General features: G+C 29.1%; 1 pseudogene; it reads left to right on the forward strand.

Annotated features, from left to right (window-relative positions):
• The first annotated feature begins 10,098 nt into the window (after positions 1-10,098).
• The window catches only part of LOC117170067, an 18,991-nt pseudogene continuing 6,981 nt past the window's right edge, over positions 10,099-22,108 (forward strand).

Raw genomic sequence — 22,108 nt, forward strand, 5'->3', positions numbered from 1 at the left:
TGAATTTAAAAGTTTAATTTGCTTCGCTTTTCCTATTTACGTTTATAATGTTCAGATAGTTGATTCCAAACTAAATGATATTTCGCATTCGAGTCAATAGTTTCTCCGCTTTTGATATTTTCATGTGTGAAGTCCGGGCTTCAGAAAGTGGACGCATGTTTACATAGGTATGTTTATTGACATCTGAATTTTCCGCGCTGCGAGCAGTTTCCACAAACAAAACGATTTTTCGTGTCAGGCAATTATAGAATTTTCACTCAGTGTCTTCTTTGATGTCGTTATCGAAACATACGTCTGAGTTTGTGCAAAAAAGTATTACACGTTGTCGATAATCAATGTTGATTTGTATATCGTGAAATGTATTGAAAAGTATTTCTATAATACCTATACATCCCAGTTGTTCAAGTACTCATCAATAGAATAGGGTAAAAGTGTGTGAACTATGTGGAAAAATATTTTTCTTTGACAGAAAAGTTACAGTAATTTTCAATTAACAGAAACTCATAAAAAATTGATTGAAAAGCATATTAAGGACAACAGGAGTGAAAAAGACGAAAGTACTAAGATTACAGCTTCAAACGGATTGTATGGCTTCCAAAATTAAAAAATAACAGAAGTTCACAAAGGTAAAAGGCATGCTTGAAGTACGCAAGATCCTGTAGCTCGAAAAAATGTTGCGAAACTTGTAAATGAATTGCCAGATAAGCAGCAAGAATATATTGCGTCGGAAATTGTCAATAAAAAAGCTGAAAGTAATAGCACAGATTCTGTTACGCTGAACAATGAGGCACGTATAAGACAAATATTTTCTAAAGAAAAAAGTACTGTAGTCACATTTTTATCAAAAGATTTAGATCATTTTCATATAAACACTGGATGTTCCATTCGACATGTGAATAACTTGATTGCTTTTATTCGACATTCTGCTCGTCGAAAGTTTGAACCTGCTCATTATTCGCATCACGTTAGTGGTCCAACAAAATTATTCAAAGATATCTACAATATTGATAGTTTAGAATTTGATACTAAGAATTCCATTAAAAAGGAAATGAGACCTGTCGTCTGGGCTAATGATGAAAAACTGCTTGAAACTATATTAGAAAGACGTAAGTTTGTTGGTGACAATCTCGTTAAAGTATTGGCAGATGGTGGTCAGGGTTTTTTTTTTAAATTTGCTTGTCAATAATTCCTCACACACCAACCGTGACTGATTTAGAAAATAATATACCTAAAAAACAAAGAAGAATTCAGTTTTAAAACAGTATGAAAGCATCGAATGCAGAAATAAGTGTTAAAAAACTGATAATTCTGTGTTTAGTACTTGACGTCAAAGAAAGCTATAAAAATGTTAAACTTTTATTCAATTTAGTGAACATTAATATTAATTAATATTAATATTTCTTTCAAATTTGTTTATGATTTCAAAATATTAATGATCGTGAATGGAAAACAAATGATAACGTTAATGTATCCTTGTCCTTATTGCTTTATTGGTCTTTAAGATTCAAGGAAGTTTGTTAACGAAAATCATGTGTCCGGGAAAGTGGAAGTATTACCTCTTAAAACTTTTGGTGATTTGAGAAAAGATTATGACAAGCTTATCTCTCTTGACAAAAATAAAAAGTTAGCTAAAAACTGCCACAGTACTATAAACGAGCCACTTTTCAGTAAAAAAGACGATTTGTTGATTCTTGATAAACGTAAAATTCCAGAACTTCATATATTACAAGGGTCTATTAACCATTTGTTTTTGGATGGTCTAGGGCACCTTGTCGGTCGAGAGAAAACGCTTTAGTGGCCTTTAAAACTGAAGTTAGTTTCAAAGAATTATCATGGAGAAATATTTGAAGGCAATGCATGCAGAACATTGTTAACAGAACAAGATGAACTCTTTGATCGAGAAATTAATGTAGATGTCAGTCCATTTACTATCACCCCCTATGTCACTACATTTCAAATAATGGAAAGCCAAACTTTTTTTGGCGTACATTGAAAACGTGACAGGGTGTCTAAAATGATGGAAAATAAGAAATTCAAGCTATGAAAACACGTCTTTCTTTCTTATCATCTTGAGAGTCTGATCTGGTCCAGGCCTGGCGCTGATCAGCGAGCACAGAAAAAAATATAAGTTCAATATAGTAAATTTTTTCTTACATTTCAAAAAATCACAGAGCCTATAATGAAATTTTTTAAACTAAAAAAGTTTATAGTGAAATTTTTGTATCCAAATAATTAAAACAATAAAGTTTTCCCAAGTAATTGTAATTCATTGCTTGCCACTCGGCGTGCAGAGATCTTGCCAGTTGATGTCAAACTTGAAGTATTCTGACAGTGTGCGGCTCCGACCTCTCGGAAACAGTGCTACTTTTTGTCGATAAAGTGTCAAAAACTGTCAAAATTTCTTATTATTTTCCTAATTATGTATTAATCCAGCCAAAAGTTAGCTGTAAAAGCGGAGGCTTGAAATATACGAAATCTTTATTAATTTATTAAATAAATAGAAAGTACAAACATCCTTTTGATCTATTATGAAAGAATAAGTATTAGAAACGATAATTTAGTTTATTGATTTTATTGATGGCAGTATCCCGTGTGGAAAAATGCCCGGACAGTTTGGTTACAGGTCTTGCCCAGGTCTGGATTTATCTAGACTGTCTAGTCTGGAAGAACTGATCTGGCTCAGGTCTGACACCAGCCTGGCTTAGGATTGACTTAATCTAAACCCTCTAGTCTAGAAGGTCTATTCTGGCCCAGGTTTGGCACTGGACAGCTAGCCAAGAACGAAAAAAATCATAAGTTTCATCAGCAAATTTTTTTGACATACTTCACAAATATTACAACGGGTCTAAAATCGTGGAAAATCAGAAATTCAAAGTATAAAAACAAGCCTTTTTTCTATCACCTTGACAGTCCAGCTTGGTCCAGGTTTGGCGCTGATCAGCGATCGAATAGAAAAAAAATCTTAAGTTCCATCACCAAATTTTTTTTTGATGTATTTTAAAAATGTTGCAGCGTGTCTAAAATGATGGAAAATAAGAAATTAAAACTATGAAAATACGTCTTTCTTTCTTATCATCTTGAGAATCTGGTCTGGTTGAAGCCTGGCGCTGGAGCCCTGGAGCCAAGAAAAATAATCTTAACTTCCATCACCAAATTTTTTTTGGATGTATTTTGAAAAAGTTACAGGGTGTCTAAAATACTGGAAAATAAGAAATTAAAACTATGAAATCACGACTTTCTTTCTTATCATCTTGACAGTCTGGTTTGGCCCAGGCCTGGCGCTGATCAGCGAGCCAAGAAAAAAAATCTTATGTTCCATCACCAAATTTTTTTTTTTATATATTTTAAAAAGTTACAGGGTGCCAGAAATAATGGAAAATAAGAAATTCAAAATATAAAAACACGAGTATCTGTAGCCATCTTGCCAGTTGACGTCACAACTTGAAGTATTCTGACAGTGCTCGGCTCCGACCTCTCGGAAACAGTGCTAGTTTTTGTCGATCAAGTGTCACAAGCTATCAAAATTTTTTATTATTTTCCTAATAATATATTAATCCAGCCAAAAGTTAGCTGTAAAAGCGGAGGCATAAAATGTACTAAATGTTATTAAGTTATTAAATAAATAGTAAGTAGAAACCTACTTTTTATCTATTATAAAAGAAGAAGTATTAGAAACGATAATTTCATTTATTGATTTTATTTATAACAGTATATTTTTGACACAAAATTTTAACTCTTAACATGAACGATATGATTCTCAACCATAGAAAATTAATCAATCAGTTATTAACTAGTGGCTGACGAGCCAATAACTCGCGGTTGACCAGACTATAACTAGTGGCTGACCAGCTATAACTAGCGAGAGATCAGCCCATGTGTGGGGGCTGAACATCCCCTGTCTAGCGGTTGACAAGACGGTCTGGCCTGGGCTGGCCGGAAGAAACGTTACACTTTTGGCCAGGCCCAGGCCAGGCCATCTGGTCAGCGCCGGGTCTGGAAACCTGGCGGTCTGGTCTGGGCCAGATCAGTGCCAGAACATTTTCCACACGGGATATTTTTGACGCTAAATTTGAATTTGTACTGATTATGTCAATTATGTATATTATATATTTTTGAAAGAAATCATATTTTGCTTTTTGAGCGTATCCTCAAAGCGTATACTCTGAACATGAAAGATATGATTCTCAACGATGAAACATTAATTGATCAGCCAATAACTATTGGCTGAGAAGCCGATAATTCGCGGTTGACCAGACTATAACTAGCGGCTGACCAGCTCATAACTAGCGGCTGATCAGCCCATATCTAGCGGCTAAAGAGACAGTCTGGCCTGCGGCTAGCCAGAAAAGACGTTGAACTTTTGTCCAGGTCCAAGCCAGACCATCTGTTTATCGCCAGGGCTAGCAACCTGGCAGTCTAGTCTGGGCCAGGCCAGCGCCAGAAAATTTTTCCACACAAATAGAAACACCGTATTGAGATGTATAATTCAAATTTCTAAATCTGGAAGAAGTTCAAAAGCCGGTTTGAGTACTTTCTTTGTCACCACGAGAGGAAAAGGAGGTCCTGCTAAAAGATCAATAATTGCGGGTTAGGTGCAAACAGATTTAAGAAAATCTGGTATAAGCACCTCTGCTGGGGTATCCGATCACCAGTTTCTTTATTACCTCTCTGGATTTATTTGCCAATAGACTACATTTTGAAGAAAGAAAACTGGAAAGTTTAGAATACTTTTTTATGTATGACTTCAGCGAAGTGGAGAGGCCAGTTGCTTCATCACGAGAAAAAAATACATTTCAGGATTCTTTTGATCTTTCTTGAAAGCTTTTTGTGAGAGTTTTATATTACTTCTTCCTAATTGCCTTAATTATTCTTGAAAAGCTTCGTTACTCACAGTTATCTTCTGTTTGCTGAAACGAGTGAATTATATTTTGCAGTAGCTATAGTGTCGTTTAGTATGTGAATATCGTGAGTAGATTAGCGTAATATTATTGGCGCAAAGCGTACACGGGAAATCAAGTTGGAGCCAAAATTCAATATTTACGCTAGCGCAGAAACTCGAGGTAATTAGACCACCAGGTAATTGGTCTTCAAAGCCTCTCTGTACACACACAAGGCCAATAATACTATACGCTTCGCACAGGTGCTTCCAACTCATTGTTCGGATAAGTCGTTTAACTCTCTTTGTTACAGTTCTATTTCCAGTCTTATTACGAAAGTGGGTAACTCAATTCTGCAAGAAAATGTTCGAAAGCGAATGTTGAACTCTATGATTTTTTTAAATTAGAATTATATGAGAACGATGTATTTTGAAACAACTCTTAGGGCGCCGTCCTTAAAACTGTGTCACACATCTACGGGCAGAAAATTGGTAAATTTATTTTACACGTAAATCCGATTTAAAGCCAATTCTGCTCTTAAAGCAATTTTGAAATAATTCTCTACTTCTCCCCTATTTTTAAAAACATCTCGCTTTTATATTTTTTGTTCGCATAAATGAAAAATAAATTAATATAAACGAATAATAAAATCGAACTATTTTTCCTTGAATTATATCTTTTCTCTAACTTTATAGTCTACTTTTATATTTTTAGTTCAGAATATCTTTCTTTTTGGTACAATATTGTACGACTTAGTAGAAAATTAACTTTTGGGTTCCAAATAAATATTTTTTTATTAAAAACTCAACTCTTGGTCAACAATTTGGTTAACATTTTTTTATCTTGACTAAAAAATCTTTCATGGTTGATAATTGATCTTTTTGGTATAAAAATTAAATTATTTTGGTAGGAACGTTGTATCTTCTTTGAATGAAAATATCCCTGTTTTGCTTAAAATTGGGTGTTTTTTTTTGTTTAAAAATTTTTTTCAACCGAGAATTTAAGTATTCCGCTATTTGGTGAAAATTTAATCTTTTCGGCTTAAATTTAATCTCCTTTGGTAAATTTTTGGAGTGTTGAATATTGAACTTTTTTGTTGAAAATTTCTTCTATCTTTAGTTACACATCAATCCTTTGTACTGAAAATTGAGGTATTTCATTTTTAATTAGAAATCTATCTTTATATATGAAATATTAACTACTTCGTTACTATTTAAAAGTTTAATTATTTTGTTATAAATTAAATTAATTTGTTCCAAAGTGAACTATTTAAAGAAATATTATTATCTTTTTGAAACTTCAGCTGTTTTATAGAAAATCGATCTACTTGTTTGTAAATGCAACTGTTTTTGGTTGCAGTTTAATGTTTGTTGTTTTAAAATTCGTCCATTTGTTCAAAGTTTTCAAAATATTTTTTGACTGAAAAACCTTTCATGTTTGAAAATTCTAATCTTTGATTGAAAAATATGTCGTTTTTCTAATTAATGTTTGTTTAAAAATTAATCTTTTTTATAATTGGTTCAAATTTTAAATTTAATTTTACCATTTCTGAATGAAAATTTATCTTTTCGCCTGAAGTTCAAACTTCTTTCTTGCAAGTTGAACTTGTTTTTAAAAACTTTTATTTTATTAAAGATTCATTAGCATAGTGAAGAATTTTACGATTTTTCCAGAAAATAAACTATTTTCTTAAAAATTCAACTATATTCTTTAAAAAAATTTAATTTTTTTAAAAATATAACAACTTGGTTGAGATCTTTCCTGGTTTAAAATTTCACTTTTTTTGTTTAAAACTCAACTTTTTAAAATTATTCTCTATTGGTAGAAATCTCATCTTTTTTGGTTGTAAATTTAAATATTTTCTTTAAAAATGAATCGCTTTTCTTTCTAAGCATTAATTTTTTAAACTGCAAAAAACTAATTATTTCATTTTTGGTTGCAAATGTATCTTTTTGGCTGAAATTCCAATTACTTTGTTGCAAGTTGCACTTTTTTGTTAAAAATTAATTTTTTGATATTGAAGAGTTATTATTTTAGTTAAAAATTGATCTACGTTGTAATTAATATATTTTTTTCAATTTCACTTACTTAAAAAAAAATTGATTTTAGTTAAAAATTTATCTTTTCGGCTGGCCTTTTGACTACTGCGTTGCTAATTGAACTTTTTTGTTGAAAATAGATTTTTCGTTTTTGAAGATTCATTTTACTTGAAAATTAAATTCTTTGTTAAAAATTGAATTGCTGCGTTGAAAAACAACTGATTAGCTGAAAATATATCTTTTTGGTGAAAAACTTCTCCGTTAAAAATTTAACTGTATTCTAAATATTTATATTTTTGACTAGGCGATTCGACTATTTCGTTAAAAATGCAACTTCTTTGTCTCAAATTAATTTTTTTGGTCGTCGAAAATTTTATTACTTATTAGTTGAAAACTCGTCTTTTTTTGTTTCATTCTAAACAATGGACTTTTTAGCTTAAAAACTCAAAAACTATTTTTATGAAAATTAATTTCTGCTGCTAGAAAATAAATCTATTTTCGTAAAAAATTCAACTACTTTTTCGAAATTGCAATATATTTTAACTGGAAATCTTTAGCGTCTTATGTGGAATTAAATATGATAACTATATATTAATTTTCTTTAAAGAAGTTATTTTTTGGCAATTGTCTGTATTCACAAGAGACATCCATTAGGACTCTACAGAAGTTTGATTAAAATTGATTCAACCATCAGGGTCGGAAATAAAAGTGTGATTAATGCCACATGAATGAACAAAGAGAAAACCGCGTTTGACCGTAATAAATCGAGTAGGGTAAAAAAATGTGTGATAAAGAATGTTTGCATTAAATTTTAGCAGTAAATTCAGTTGTGTCTAAACTTTTAAAGTTTGTATTTCAAAATTTTTACCTAATTATTCATGGGAGTGTAATGTAATCGTCCAAATTTTCGATCTCTGGTTTTTAACGGATCTTTACGTTTCGACACTCACAGAATCCGAAAATCATAAAATTCATCGATGCTTGTCCGTCTGTCTGTAGTTATGTATTTCGGTCTGCCTGTCTGCCTGCCTGTATATCTGCCTGTTTGTCTGTCTGTATGTATGTCTGCCTGTATGTCTGTTTATCTGTATAGTCTATATGTCTGTACGTCTATATGTCTGCATGTCTGCATGTCAGCCTTTGATATAATTCTTAAGGTACCCAAAAGAAGATGTAAAAATTTAGAGCATTTTGAAAATTTAAAATTGTTTTTTTTTTTCCAATTTTGGAAATTTTTGTGAAATTGTCTTACGGATGGGTATAATACTGGCAAATTATTGAAATTTTCAATTTTAATCAAAATTAGAAAAGTTGTATACTTTTCAAAATTTTTAAAATGTTTAGAAAAATAGAAAAAAAATGTTTTTCTAAAACATTAGTCAGTGTCAGTTACATTTTTCGATTAGACAAAAATTAAAACAGTTAGTGCTTTTTGAAAATTCAAATAAAATTTTTGTAAAGTTATATGCTTTTGAACATTTTGAAAATTTTCAAAATAAAGCAAAACAATTTTTTTAATGAATCAAGAAATATTAATCAAAATTTCTACTAGATATAAAATATATGCTTTTTAAAACTACTTTCATGAACTTTTTTAGTTAGACAAAAGTTCCCTAAGTTGAATCATTTTTAAAAATATGCAATTTTGGTTTTTAAGAGATCCATACATTCAAAGCGTTGTCTTAGTAGATTTTAGAAGCATTTTCCGAGAGGGAAAAAAAATTAAGTATGTCCTAGATACGTCTGTGGGACATCCCTACGACGTCTTTTATAATATGTCTTTTGGTCATTCTAGGGGTGCTCTTGAAACGTCTAATGTCAGTATAAAAAACGTCCCGAAAACGTCCATATCGTTAAGACGTCTTTAGATCATTTTTAGGACATTGAATGTCTTAGAGACGTTGATTATCCTAACATAGGACGTCCTAGGAACGTCTCAGAAACGTCTCAAGGACGTTCTCGGGATATTCAAAGTTTTGTGCCCACTAGATTAAATCACACTTTCAGATTTAAGTTATAGTATTCACGATATTCGAAAAAATGCAGTTAAAGTCTACGCATTAAACAGACGAAAACGAGCGCAAAGTGTAAAATCGTTCCCGCCCGCCCTAGGTGCGCTTAAACTTGGCGCGAAGCGCCGCGCGCCACGTTGCGAATCTTTTAACTAATTCTTTTCTTTGTCTGCTATATTGGCATATTTAGATTTTTAATCAGATGTATTAAATTATTTTATTAAGAATGGTTGAAAAGCCTATTAAATTTTGCACTAAATGAGTCCTGGTTGAAGTTATTTGGCGTTGTGGGTATTAAATTGTCAAGTAAGAGAAACAAAAATAAAATTCCGGGTTTCATGGAATTTTGTACTTTTACTTCAGCTCTTGGCAGAAGCTGGGAGAATTAATTTATTAATTATATATTTTTTTACAAAAGTGATCTTTAGGATTTGACATTTCATTTGAGATATTAAACACAAAAAAATCGTCACGGGTTTATAAAATAATCATTTTTATATCTAAGAATGCTAAATTTAAAATTATTGATCGGATAAGTAGTGTATAGGGTTAGATTGGGATGGTCACAAAAATTTGAATTTCTTTTGGAATAATATCTCTTTGTACCCTTAACTGGTTCTAAATTCTTGTTTAAACAACGTAATTTAGGAATGTCCGAATTCACCCCAAATGTTTCAAATTACCCCGATTGACGTTACGAACTTTCTTTTAATAGTTAGAATTAATAGTGTTGTTTAGCCCTTTATTTTCCTATAAGAAAACCATGGATAAAATACCCATGTTTCTTTAAATCACTTCCTCGAATATGATGAATAGATTTTTTATTTTATTTTTATGTCAACCCACTTCTTCAGCATGCCTCAAAAACCACCCTTTAAACAAAGATCAAGTGTTTTGCAATTTAATAATCGTAAATATTATTTTGCTGTCGTTTTTTAACAGATTATTTTTAGTGGACAAATTAAAAAGATTTTGTTTTTTATTAATTACTAATTAATTAAAAATACCTTCTTCGTCTTCTATCGGGTTAATATAAAGAATCAAAAGCGTCGATTCAATTTTTTTCAATTTTTTAAACAACTTTTTATTGTTTAATTGTAGATTATGATTTAAATAAGCTGGAAAATGTATGTTATTTGTTTAAAAAATTTTTTCAGAAAAATTATAAAAATGGACACTCGAGGTAAGTATTTAAGTAATAAAATATTTTAAAAGAGGAGCAAAATAATTGTTTTCTGAAACCGCAAACGTACAAATTTTATAATTTTTCTGGGTCCACAATATTGCATGTGTAACCATTTTTTTCTGAGTAAGATTTCCAGTTTTCTAATCCCACGGTTTAAGAGTGTTAATTCTGAACTTCAATGTTTATTTAAAATAATATTTTGCAGACTATAAATAATGCATAAGAAAATCCAACTATTTTTGGCGAAATGTTAATTCATTTTGGTTGAAAATTTTACATTTAAATCTATGTTCAATAATTCATTTTTTTTTGTAAAGAGATCTTAGTATTTTGTTCAAAATTTAATTAATTTGCTCAAAATTTATGTTTTCAGCTTAAAAATTAAAATCCTTGTTTGAAAGTTGAACTATATTGTTAAAAAATAATTTTTCATTCAATGAATCGGTATTTCAGTTAAAAACTCTTTTTGCAATTAAAATTTAACTATTTTGTAGAATATAACTTGTATTTTTTAATGAAACATCAATTATAAAATTTTTGTTAAAAATCCACCTTTTTGTTAAAAATTTAACTTTGCGGATTTAAAATTCAACTTTCTCCTAAAAAAAACCCCACTTTTTTGTTTAAAAGTTTAACTATTCGGTTAAAAATTTATCTTTGAGGGTTGAAAATTTCACTAATCAGTTAAAAATGCAACTGTTTGGTAGAAGAATAATCTCTTTTTAAAGGAAATTCAACTATTGGTATAAAAATTAATCTTTATAAATAGAAAAGTTAAGTTATTCTCTTAAAAATTTAATTAGTTTGTTAAAAATTTAAGTTTTTAGCAAAAGTAATCTTTTTTTATTGAAAATCCAACCGCTTTTTCAAACATTTTAACCATCTGATAGAAAAATTAGTAGGATGGTCTATAATTCAACTGCTTGCTTGAAAATTTAACTGTTGTGTTTAAAATTCGTTGCTTTTTGTATTAAAATATAAATGCTTACAGTTTTCGTAGAGAATTCATTGTTTTGTTTAAAATTTAACTCTTCTAGTTAAAAATTGAACTGTCTTCTGAAAAATGTCTCTTTCTGGCATATAAATTTAACTATTCACTTCAAAATTTAACTCACCAAGTTGAAAATTCCGCTATTTAGTTGAAAATGCAATTTTTGAGATAACAATTTTCTTGTTGTCGAAAATTCAACTTTGGCTAAAACACAATTTAATGGAAAATTCAACAATCTGGTTGATAATTTAATTATACATGGTCAACATTTTTCATCTTTAGTCGAAAATTAAAAAAATGTGTAGTTATTCTATTGATATATCAACTATTACATTGTTCGTTGAAACTTCATTTCTTTGTCGAAAATTGTAATTTATTCGGTTGAAGACTTTTGAAAATTTAATTATATACTTAAAAATGCAAACTTTAAGGTAAAGAATTAATTTCTAATTGTTAAAAATTTAATTGATTAGTTAAAAGTTCATTTTTGTAACACGAAAATTTAATTAATCTTTTAACGAGTTCATTAGTTTATTAAAAAATGAACAATTTTTTTTTAAGTCATTTCTAGTCGAAAAATCAAGTATTATGTTAAGCATTCGTAATTTGGTGAAAATAAATTAGTTAATAATTCAATTAAACTACTTGTTTTAGAATAGAATTATTATTATATTAAAAATTTAAAACTTTTGTGAAAAAAGTTAATTTTTTTGTTGCAAAGTTCATCTGTCTTGTTAAAATTTCGTTCTTTTGGATTGCATATTCATCTTTTTTGGTTTTACTCGTACTATGCAAATCCACCAGTTGCGAACGTTTTATTCAGCACGTGTTTATTACCAACGACTCGTCTATGCAATATAGTTTTATGCATTTTCCTGACCTTTTTTATTGGAAATTTTAACGAGAAAACCGATCACGTTGAATAACTGAATGAAGCTGAGCTCGTATGTATTATTATGCTATGTCTCACAGTTCTTACAATTTTGATTATTATTTAACGGAACTGAAGAATTATTTTTATACAGGAATTAGAGCGTTTAATGCTTTTTGTGATTTTGCACATTATTTATTTCCATGCTTTTAGGAAACGAAATTTAAAAAAATATTTTTAAAACCTTTTGTATTAAAATGAAGTATAATATAATTATCCTGCATTTAGTTACTCGCACTTAAATTGTAGCGGTATGAATCAATAAACAAAAGTCTACGATTTTTACCTAATTTTTTCTTTAATCATTTTTCCTGAGAAGAATATTCAAAGGTCAAAATTTTAATGCTTTATGAATGGAATAAAATAATTTCAGATACAAATTAAAATTTTATTTATCTATTTCACCAAAAAATATGACTTTTCTACCATAATTATGAATTTGCAATCTGAAAGAAAAAATTTTCAACAGAATAGTTGAATTTTCGTCCAAAAAAACTGACCTTTTAACAAAATTTTTGAATTTTCAATAAAATAATTAACTTTTCACTAAATAGTTAAATTTTTTTACCAAATTGTTGTATTTTAAAGCAAATGGTATAATTTTTAACAAAACAGTTAAATTTTCGACCTAAAAAAATAACTTTTTAAAAAATCCTTTTTTTATGATAATTTATTTTTTAAAGTATAACGGGATTTTCTTTCTACAAAGATTATTTCTGGCTAAATAGTGGAATTTTCAACCAAACACTTAAATTTGAAAGCTTTTTTTAAACAATTTTTTAAATATTATAGATTTCATATAATAATTTTAATAGAATATTTAATACATTTAATAATTATTATAAAATAATAAAAACTCTGTACACGAAGAAAAATTTTCAACCAAATATGAATTTTTCTAACAAAGTAGTTAAATTTTCAAAAAAAGACATCAATTAAAATTTTAACAGCAAGATAAATATTTAACAAAAAATGTAAGAATTTATATTTCGATAAAAAAATAACGAACATTTAAAGAAGAGTTAATTTTTTAACCAGAAAATGTGATTTTATTGAAAAGACTTTATTATTTAACAAAATAATTAAATTTTCAAGAAAATAATCGATTTTTTTTAAAGCTTATTTCTCAGCAAAAAATATAATAGTTAATATTTCAAACAAAAAATATCAAATGTTTGATGCAAGAGATGACTTTTAAAATGAAAGAAAAACTATTAAATTTGAAAAAATACATTATCAACCAAATATGGAAAATTTTAATTTTCAAAAAAAGAATGAAATTAAAAAATTTTTTTCTTAAAATTAGTTTAATTTTCAACATAAAACAAGAATTTTTAATTAAAATGATCCATTTTTTAAACAAAACGGCCAATTTTTAACAAATACAAATTTTTTAGTGAAGAAGAAAAAAGGTTATTCAAGACGTTAAATTTTCAACCACCAATAATTAAATTTCAAAAAAAGATGAATTCTCATAAAAAAATGTAATCATTAACAGTTTAATAAACAACGAATTTTCAATGAACATTTACATTTTTAATAAAAGACTTTAATTCTCAAAAAAAGAGGTAATATTTAATATTTCAACCAAAAAGGATGAAATTTCTTTCAAAAGAAAGAAAAAGAAGTATCCACTTGTTGAAGTTTGAAGTCAAAGAAAATTTGTTCTGTGAAACAGTATAATTTTCAACCGAAAAATATGCATTTTTAACAAAAACACCTTAATTTTCGACAAAGCAGTGGAATTTCTAGCTTGAGAAAATAAATTTGCAAACAAAAAATCTGCTATTTTAAACCAAAAAGATACCCTTCCTACTATAGAATCAATTTCAAAACCAAAAGGTTAACTTTCAATTAAAAAAATATGTATGTTTTCAACCAATGATGGGAAAGTTTAATATACAGTAAAAAAAAATTTATTCAAATTTTTGAACTTTCAAGTAAAAAAAACAATAAGAAGATTAGTTTTCTATCAAAGGAGAAAAATCTTTAACAAAATATATCAACTTTTGTCAAACAGCGAAAATGTTTCAATAAAAAATGAATACAATTTTCAACTAAATAGTGAATTTTTTCACTAGAAATGTTGAATTGTCGACAAATAATGTAACAGTAGATATTTTAGACAAAAGTTTCAATTTTGGTACAAAAATATTTACAATAAACTAAGCAATACTAATTTCAAAAAAAAAATTTGACTCCTGATCCAAACAAGATTAATTTTGAAACAAGCAGTTGTGTTTTCATTAAAAAATTTCAAATTCATAGAAGAAATAGATGAATATTTGAATGACAATTTGAATTTTGAACAAATCAGGTAAAATTCTAACCATACAAGATGCATTTTTAACAACATTTTTGAATTTCGAGTCTCTTCTTAAAATTGTAACAAAAAATGTAATCGTCAGAAGGAAGCAACTGTAGTAAAATAAATAATAAGAATAAAAATAAAAGCAAGTATAAACAGAATAAAACCATTACGAACTAATATTTCTGAATTTCAAACTTATTTCATGACTTTCATCACATATTATTCCAAAATCCTGACTTTTCCGGGCCAATAAAATCAGCTGGCTTTTCCCTGAATTCCAGGCCTTCCCTGACCTACGACCATTCTGGATTTATTACATGAAAAAATAAATTTGTCTTTAGTTTCAGAAATTAATAGGACTATATAAACGAATTAATAATAACTTCCCTATAGAGTTACGTTTTTTCAGTTGGTAAAAAGTCCCTATTGTGGAAAAATTGACTCTGAAATAATGAATAAACTAACTACTAACTGACTTACGTGAAGTGTCTATTTACTCTTTTCGTTTTATCTCTAAGGCAGCACAGGCTCAGCCGTTAAATGTTATCTCAGGTCACAGAAAATGCCATCAGGAGTCAACCTGACCTGCAATTTAATTTAATTTGCGAATAGCTTTACCTACGCGATTTACCACTGTAAAGCTAACTACAACCAAGGTGCGCAGCAGTAATGGATAATAATGAAAATACAAAAATCGAATTTAGCAGCCGGATCCTCTCGCCTCTCGAAATTGCGATTCGATAATTAAATTACGATCCTGGAAAGGGCACGGGCAGAGGTTTACGGCGATAAACGCGACAGGAATTTCAAATTGGACTCGCCGTACCAGTGTGTTTCTGTCACGTCAAGATCGTATTTTGTTTTTCGTTTTATTTCATTTCCATTTTAGCAAGCGTCTCCTCCCACCTTCTTTCCATTTTCTACCAGGTAATTTTTTATCTTTATTTAATCGTAGAGAGAATTCTGTTCAAAAATTAATTTCAGCAAAATGAGTTATCACAACGTAAATAATATCAAACTATTCCACGCGATGCTATTCAAATCACTAAGACCGCAGAGTCTGTAGGGAAACAAAGGATCTATTTTCTGGCACCATTGTCCTTCAATTGATACGGAAAAGAAGGTAAAAATAGTTTGCCCCACCCTCTCGGCGGAATTCGTGCCAGCGATAGAAGTCCACGTGATGCTATTCAAATCACTACAGCCGCACAGGCTGCAGAGAAATTAATGAACTAGGTGTATTGCCTTTAAATGGTACTATGTGATTCAAGTTTAGGTCTCGGACTTATGCAATTATAGCTTTAGTAGTGGTATAAAGACGAAAAATTATGGTCCATTCACGACTCGTCCTGAAACCGGCATAAGGACGAGTCGTGAATGGACCATAATTTTTCGTTTCACGACTCGTGCTTATGCCGGTTTCAGGACGAGTCGTGGACCGCCAGGAAACTAGTAGCAAAATAGTGCCATGTATTTTTTGACATATTTAATCGAGCAGTTGCCTAATTTAAAAAACAGGTAGTCTTAAGTCTAGAAGAATCAGAAATTCGATCGGACTAGGAAGTCGAGAAATAATTCAGAACATTTCTTGCTAGTATCTTTTACTTTATGAATATAGTTTTTCCCGAGAGAAAAAAAATAATTTATGGGCAACCGTGCGCTGGTAGCGGTGGACAGCCTTTTATCACCGAGGGGGATCCACAAGGGCCAGGTCGTGCTCTTCATTTCGTCCTGAAGCAAATGTGAGGACGAGTCGTGGACAGACCGAAATATATGAATTAAATAATTTGATGCAATTTCTTAAATAATAAATCAGGCGGTTATCTTTTTTTAAAAGCTGGTAGTTTGAAGCCTAGAAAAAGGATAATTTCGATATGACTGAGAAGTCAGGAAATCATTCATAAAATAATTTGCGCAGTATCTATTACTTCATGGGCATAGGTTTTCCCGAGTCAGGTTAAGAATTCAGGGGTAAAATTGAGCTGATTGTGGGAAAAGCAGGTCCGAGGACGAGTCGTGGGCCACCAGAAAAATAGTAGAAAAAAGTGTCATGAAGGTTTTTAATATCAAACCCAGGGGTTAATTACTTTTTAAATCTAGTAAGGAATATGCATCTCTCATAACCTGAAATTATATACCCCTGAAATCTGTTGATATCCTTTAAAAATTTCTGGATGACTCAAAAATCTTTTTTAATTACTTCATATAATCAACATCTTTTCAATTGTAATTTCTTTTGAAATCAATTTAGTCCTTAAATATAGTCAAAAACCCTTGAAATTTCCAAAATTCCTGAAATCCGTAGAAAAGCCTTAGAAAATCGCAAAAAACCCTATTAATTTTATTTTGTCTTATTTTTCCCAGAAGTTCTAAATAGAAATTAAATAAAAAATTAATTTCTCTTAAAATCCTATAAATTCCCTAGATAATGTAAAATTCTTTGAAATTGTATAAATATTTTTAAAATTCATGTTAATCTTTGAAATCTTTTATTAAATCTCACAAGGCCATTAAATAAATTAAAACTCCTAAAATTTTTTTTCTTAATAATAACACAAAAGTTTATAAGATATTAGAAGATATTAGAAGAACTTTTTCCTAAACATGCTCTCAGGTCCAAACTTTGTGCAAAAATGTTTAAAAATTTCGAATAACGAGTGTACTTAACACATTATAAAAAAATTAAAAACAAAAATATTTTAATATTAATATCAATTAAATTATAAAAATTTATGATTCTGAAAAGTATGTTATAAGTATTTAAAATATTTTTAACTTGTTTAGATTTTTCGCGGTTATATTTTGAAAAAAATCCTATGCTACAATTTTATCAAATTGCTCGAATACTGGATTATTAAACTATTTTAGTGAATTCGTTCACTTATAAACCTTTTATAGAGTTTTAAAGCTTCTAGAGTATTTCTAAAGATTTCAAGGAGTTTCAAAGAATTTCAAAGATTACAAGGGCTTTTCGGGGATTTTCATGAATTATATAGGAAAATTTAGGGAGTGAAAGAAATCCTTAGGATTATAGAAAATTTCAAAAAATTTCAAAAGACTTCAACGGTTTTTAATATTTCATATATTAAATAGTTTAGGATATTTCTAAAAATAAAGAATGGTTTTTGAAAACGTGCTCACAGAATTTCACAAAATTTGCGAAAATATTCAAAAATTTTGAAAAGTTATCTACGACATCAATGATATTAAAACGACATCAATGATATCATGAAGAAATTAAATAAAATAAAATTTTTAATGACTTCTAGGATTTTAGAGATCAATATGTAAGAAATTTAAGTTAGATTAAAATTAAAATTAAAAATCCTATTTAACGTACAATAATCAAAAAAATAATTTAAAAAAAAAACAAGAATCCAACGAAGAAATTTGGACCACAGCAAACAAAACAAAAAAATGCTTTGATTATATTCCGAAAAAAGTTTTTAAAATAATTTTCGAATAAAAATAAAAAAGAGGCAAAAAAGAGAAGGCAACCAACCACATACCCTCCCTTTTTTTCTTTCTTTTGTATTTTTTATTTTTCTAGCTATCAAATTAAAAAAAGATTCCGTTGAAAATAAAAATAAAATAAAATTACATTACGAACGTTTCAGTACCGATACATTATCCTTATCAAGGCAAGAAAAATGTAAGCAGCTACAAATTAACAGCACCAAAGAATAGGTGCTCTTTTTTTATACGTCAGAATCGAATGATGATCTGTTATAAACACAATCTAAATATCTATCAGAATTACATCAGAAATACGGAAAGTAAAAGAAACACAAAATTCAAACAATAAAACCGTTAAAGGTAATCAATCATATTAATACAACTTTTGTTTAACTCATCAAAATCAGTTTTTGAATTAATAGATAAAGTTTTTGATTTTTTAATATAAAGAATTTCCATGAATTCTCTCCTTATCTTATTACTTTCACTATGAAAAATTTTAACATTATACCAGTCAAACACATGGTGAACATCAACAAATTCCTTTGTATGTCTAACAAAAACATTTTATAACAGCGTCCCAAACAAACATCACTCTTGTGTTCCTCTATCCTAGTATTAGGAAGTCTGCCAGTCTTTCCCACGTAATTCATCTTACAGATCCTGCAAGTGATCTTGCAGACAACACAACCCTTTTCAAATTTATCTGAAGGATCTTTGCAGAAATTAATCACTGAATCCATTTTAAATCGTATACGGAAAATAGTATGAATTCTAAACTTTTTCAACTTAAGTTCAATAGTTTTAAAAAATTGACCAAAAATGGAAGCACAAAAGTATTAAATGAACTATATTTCTTTAACTCTTTCTGATTAACTGCATGCGAAATATTACTCTGTTTTTTTCATTTGTTGAACTCTAATTGCAATATGTTTCTCAATTAACTTTTTTGGGTAATGATTAAAAAAAAGGATATTCTTAAAAATATTCAAATTTCTTGTTTGAAATGATAAATGGGACAACCCTAGAGTTCTTTCAACCAAGTTTTTGATTACTACAATTCAATCAAATCCTTTTGACATAATCAAGTACGAGTTTTAATATCCTCTCATCTATTTAAAATTGCCTGTTTAACTAACTAAAGAGATATATGCCGAAGCATTGCAATAGCATCCAAATAAATCATTACATGGTCTTCCGGAACCGTTTTTTAATAATACCCTTTTTAAATTTCAAGCTATTTTTTACATAATATTTAGAAATTGTGATAGATTTCTTGAGAATCAAATTCAAATATTGTTCTAAAAATTTATTGGGAGGATTAATAGTTGGAATAAGTAATATTAAGGGATAGCCATCCTTGTGAATCTTTCTCAAAGCATAATATCAGGCAAGAACTGTGTCTTCAGTTCTAATATCAGTCCATCTTATATCCTTTCCCAGAAATCCTTTCTTTCTCCAATAATCAAGCATCTTAAAAGTTTATTTTTTCAATTTTCTCAGCGAATTTTCATGTACTAGTTAAAAATCATCACGATAATAAAGCAAATTCTCCATATCCCTAATAAAATCTGATTTTTTTATACAAACAGTAATACTGCCTTTATTAGCACTTAGACAAACTATATCAGGATTGTTTCTAAGAAACTCTTTCGCCATTATGAAACCTTTAGAAATTTCACGATTAATACTACTAATATGCAAAGAATTTGTATTTAACAAAGTTGCAGATTGTCATGGATGCTTTTAACAGATTTTATCCAAAAATTCAATTTATTCATTAAATAGAACAGGATAATAGAATCAGTTTTTTGGACATAGAAGTAATTAGGGATTAGGATGGTAATATTTTTACCAATTGGTACAGAAAAAGTACATATTCAGATAGAATTTTAAATTTCTTTTATGCTCATCCTTTTTAAAGCAAAATTGCAGTTATAAGCAACTTAGTTGATAAAGCTCTAGGTTTATCCCATTTATCATTTCATACAAGAAATTTTAATATTGTTAGAAATATCCTTTTTCTGAATTATCGCTCAAGAAAATTAATTGCGAAACATATTGCAATTAGAGTTCAACAAATAAAAAACAAAGAGAGTAATAATTTTCTTGCAGTTAATCAGAAAAATTTAAAGGAATACACTTCATTTAATACATTTGCTCTTCCATTTTTTGGTCAAATTTCATCACAAAAGTGATGTTTGTTTAGGACACTGTTAGAAAAGTGTTCGTGACAGACATAGAAAGGAATCTGTTGATGTTGACGACGAGTTTGACTAGGATTGCTTTTTCATTTTTCTTTCCTCTTTTTTATTTTTGTCAGAAAAGAATTTTTTTAATTTTTCAGATTACAATCCTAGCTTTTGTTTGTTTGTTTGCTGTGGCTCAAATTTGGTGGTTGGATTCTTGTTTTTTTTTAAAGGATTTTTCATCAATTTCAGAGATTTTCGAGACTTCAAGGTACTTTACCATTTTTAAGGGATTTAGAGGATTTTAAAAGAAATAATAAGATTTCGATGACTTTTTGAGATTTCAAGGGATTTAGAAAGGTTTACGAGTTCTCCAGGTATTTTTAGATAATCTCAACAGATTTCCTACACATTCCATGATAACAATACATAATCGCTTGAGCTCCTTTAAAAAGGGTCAAAATCCCTTGAATATTTTTGAGATTCTATGCAATCTTAAAAATTACTTGAAGTCGCATGAAAAATTTTTAAATTATATACAAATTCCTGATAATCGGCTAAAATCCTCCAGATTGCGTAAAATATTTCATAATATTACCAGGTCACTTGAAATATCTGAAAAATTCATTGAAACCTATAAAATCCGTGGGCACCTATCTGAACGTCTTGAAATTCCTGAAAATATATTTAAATATATTGAAAAGTTGCTTTAAATCCTCGAAAAATTTCGAAGTTCCTTAAAATCCTTAGTTATATTCGAAAATCCTTAAAAATTTTGTTAAATCTATTAAAATCTTAGGAGATCCTCAAAAATCCGTGGATATACTTTGTAATATGTTAAAATCTCTTAAAATCTTTAAAATCCTGTGAAGTCATCGAAACCGCTTTAAATCTCTTAAAATCCATTAAAATGGTATTCTTAAGTTTTTTAAAAATATTCATATTCTATACACCTTACATTAAAATTGCCATAACAGGTCTTTTTTAAAGATAAACTGAAAGGGTCAAGCAAAAATACTAATGAGAAACTTCTGCAATCGATAAAATACACCCAAAAAATGAAATTTGAAAAATAAAGTCCGAGTCCTGTATTTCGAGGAAATCAGATCCAGGATGAATTTTTCTAGAAGATTACTGGGCACCTAACGCTCCATCTAAAAGAAATTCCTTAATTACCAATTCTCAGTCCAGAATTTCTGAACACGGTCCTGGAATCTGGGATTAACTTTTAAATTTCTGCTGCTCAAAGCTTTTTCCGAAATCCCCGTTGTTGTTCGTATACTTGATGATCAATTTAAAAAGCTTTCGACATGTTAAGCTCTAACCTCATTAAGCCTGAGTGAAAATAATATAAAAATAAAACCTTGGTTGGGTAAACGGAATAACTCTGCTCATCTAAAAATTACATGCATGACATTTTTCTGCTCATGCGTATAAAGGTGCATTCCATGCATGTGCAAGTTTGTCTGGAAATATATGCAATTTGTACGGAGATATGGATTTTGTGTGTTGTGCTTCGACAGCATCCAGAAGCAGCCATATTTATTGCTTAACCGTGCGAAAAACATTTTTGTCCGTTCCGCTTCATGAGTCGATAGCAATACAAATCTGATATTGGTGCGGTACCAGAATCGATGAGCTAATCTGGAGGTATTAAACTAACGCATCTTCCTGCTTTCGACATTTAATTATTTCATTTATATTAATCCAGGATTCGAGTTCTCTGTGTGACGGTATTAATTTCCATGCACACTTGGTGGGCCATTATGGAATTTCTATCATTACTTCAAGAACCGTCGTTGAAATTATTGTTGAGATTTTTCGTTTGATGTTAAGCAATCAATGGCATCATTATTCGCTAAAGAAAGGTGTAAAGCCTTTTCCTTATTCTAGAAAAATTTCCCCTTTTCTCTCAAAAGGCAACATATTTAAGAATACAATTGTTTGTTTTACATCTACAACTTACATCATTATCTATTATAATTAATTTAGCTCTTTAAAGATGAACTTCTTCTACGAGGGTAGTTCAATAAGTCCTTAGAATGAAGTATAAAAACAATTTTTTTTGGGTAAATTTCTTTTTATTTTTCAACATAATCTCCTTGGAGCTCTATAC

Source organism: Belonocnema kinseyi, chromosome 3 (genome assembly GCF_010883055.1).
Source record: "Belonocnema kinseyi isolate 2016_QV_RU_SX_M_011 chromosome 3, B_treatae_v1, whole genome shotgun sequence".
Taxonomy (NCBI): domain Eukaryota; kingdom Metazoa; phylum Arthropoda; class Insecta; order Hymenoptera; family Cynipidae; genus Belonocnema; species Belonocnema kinseyi.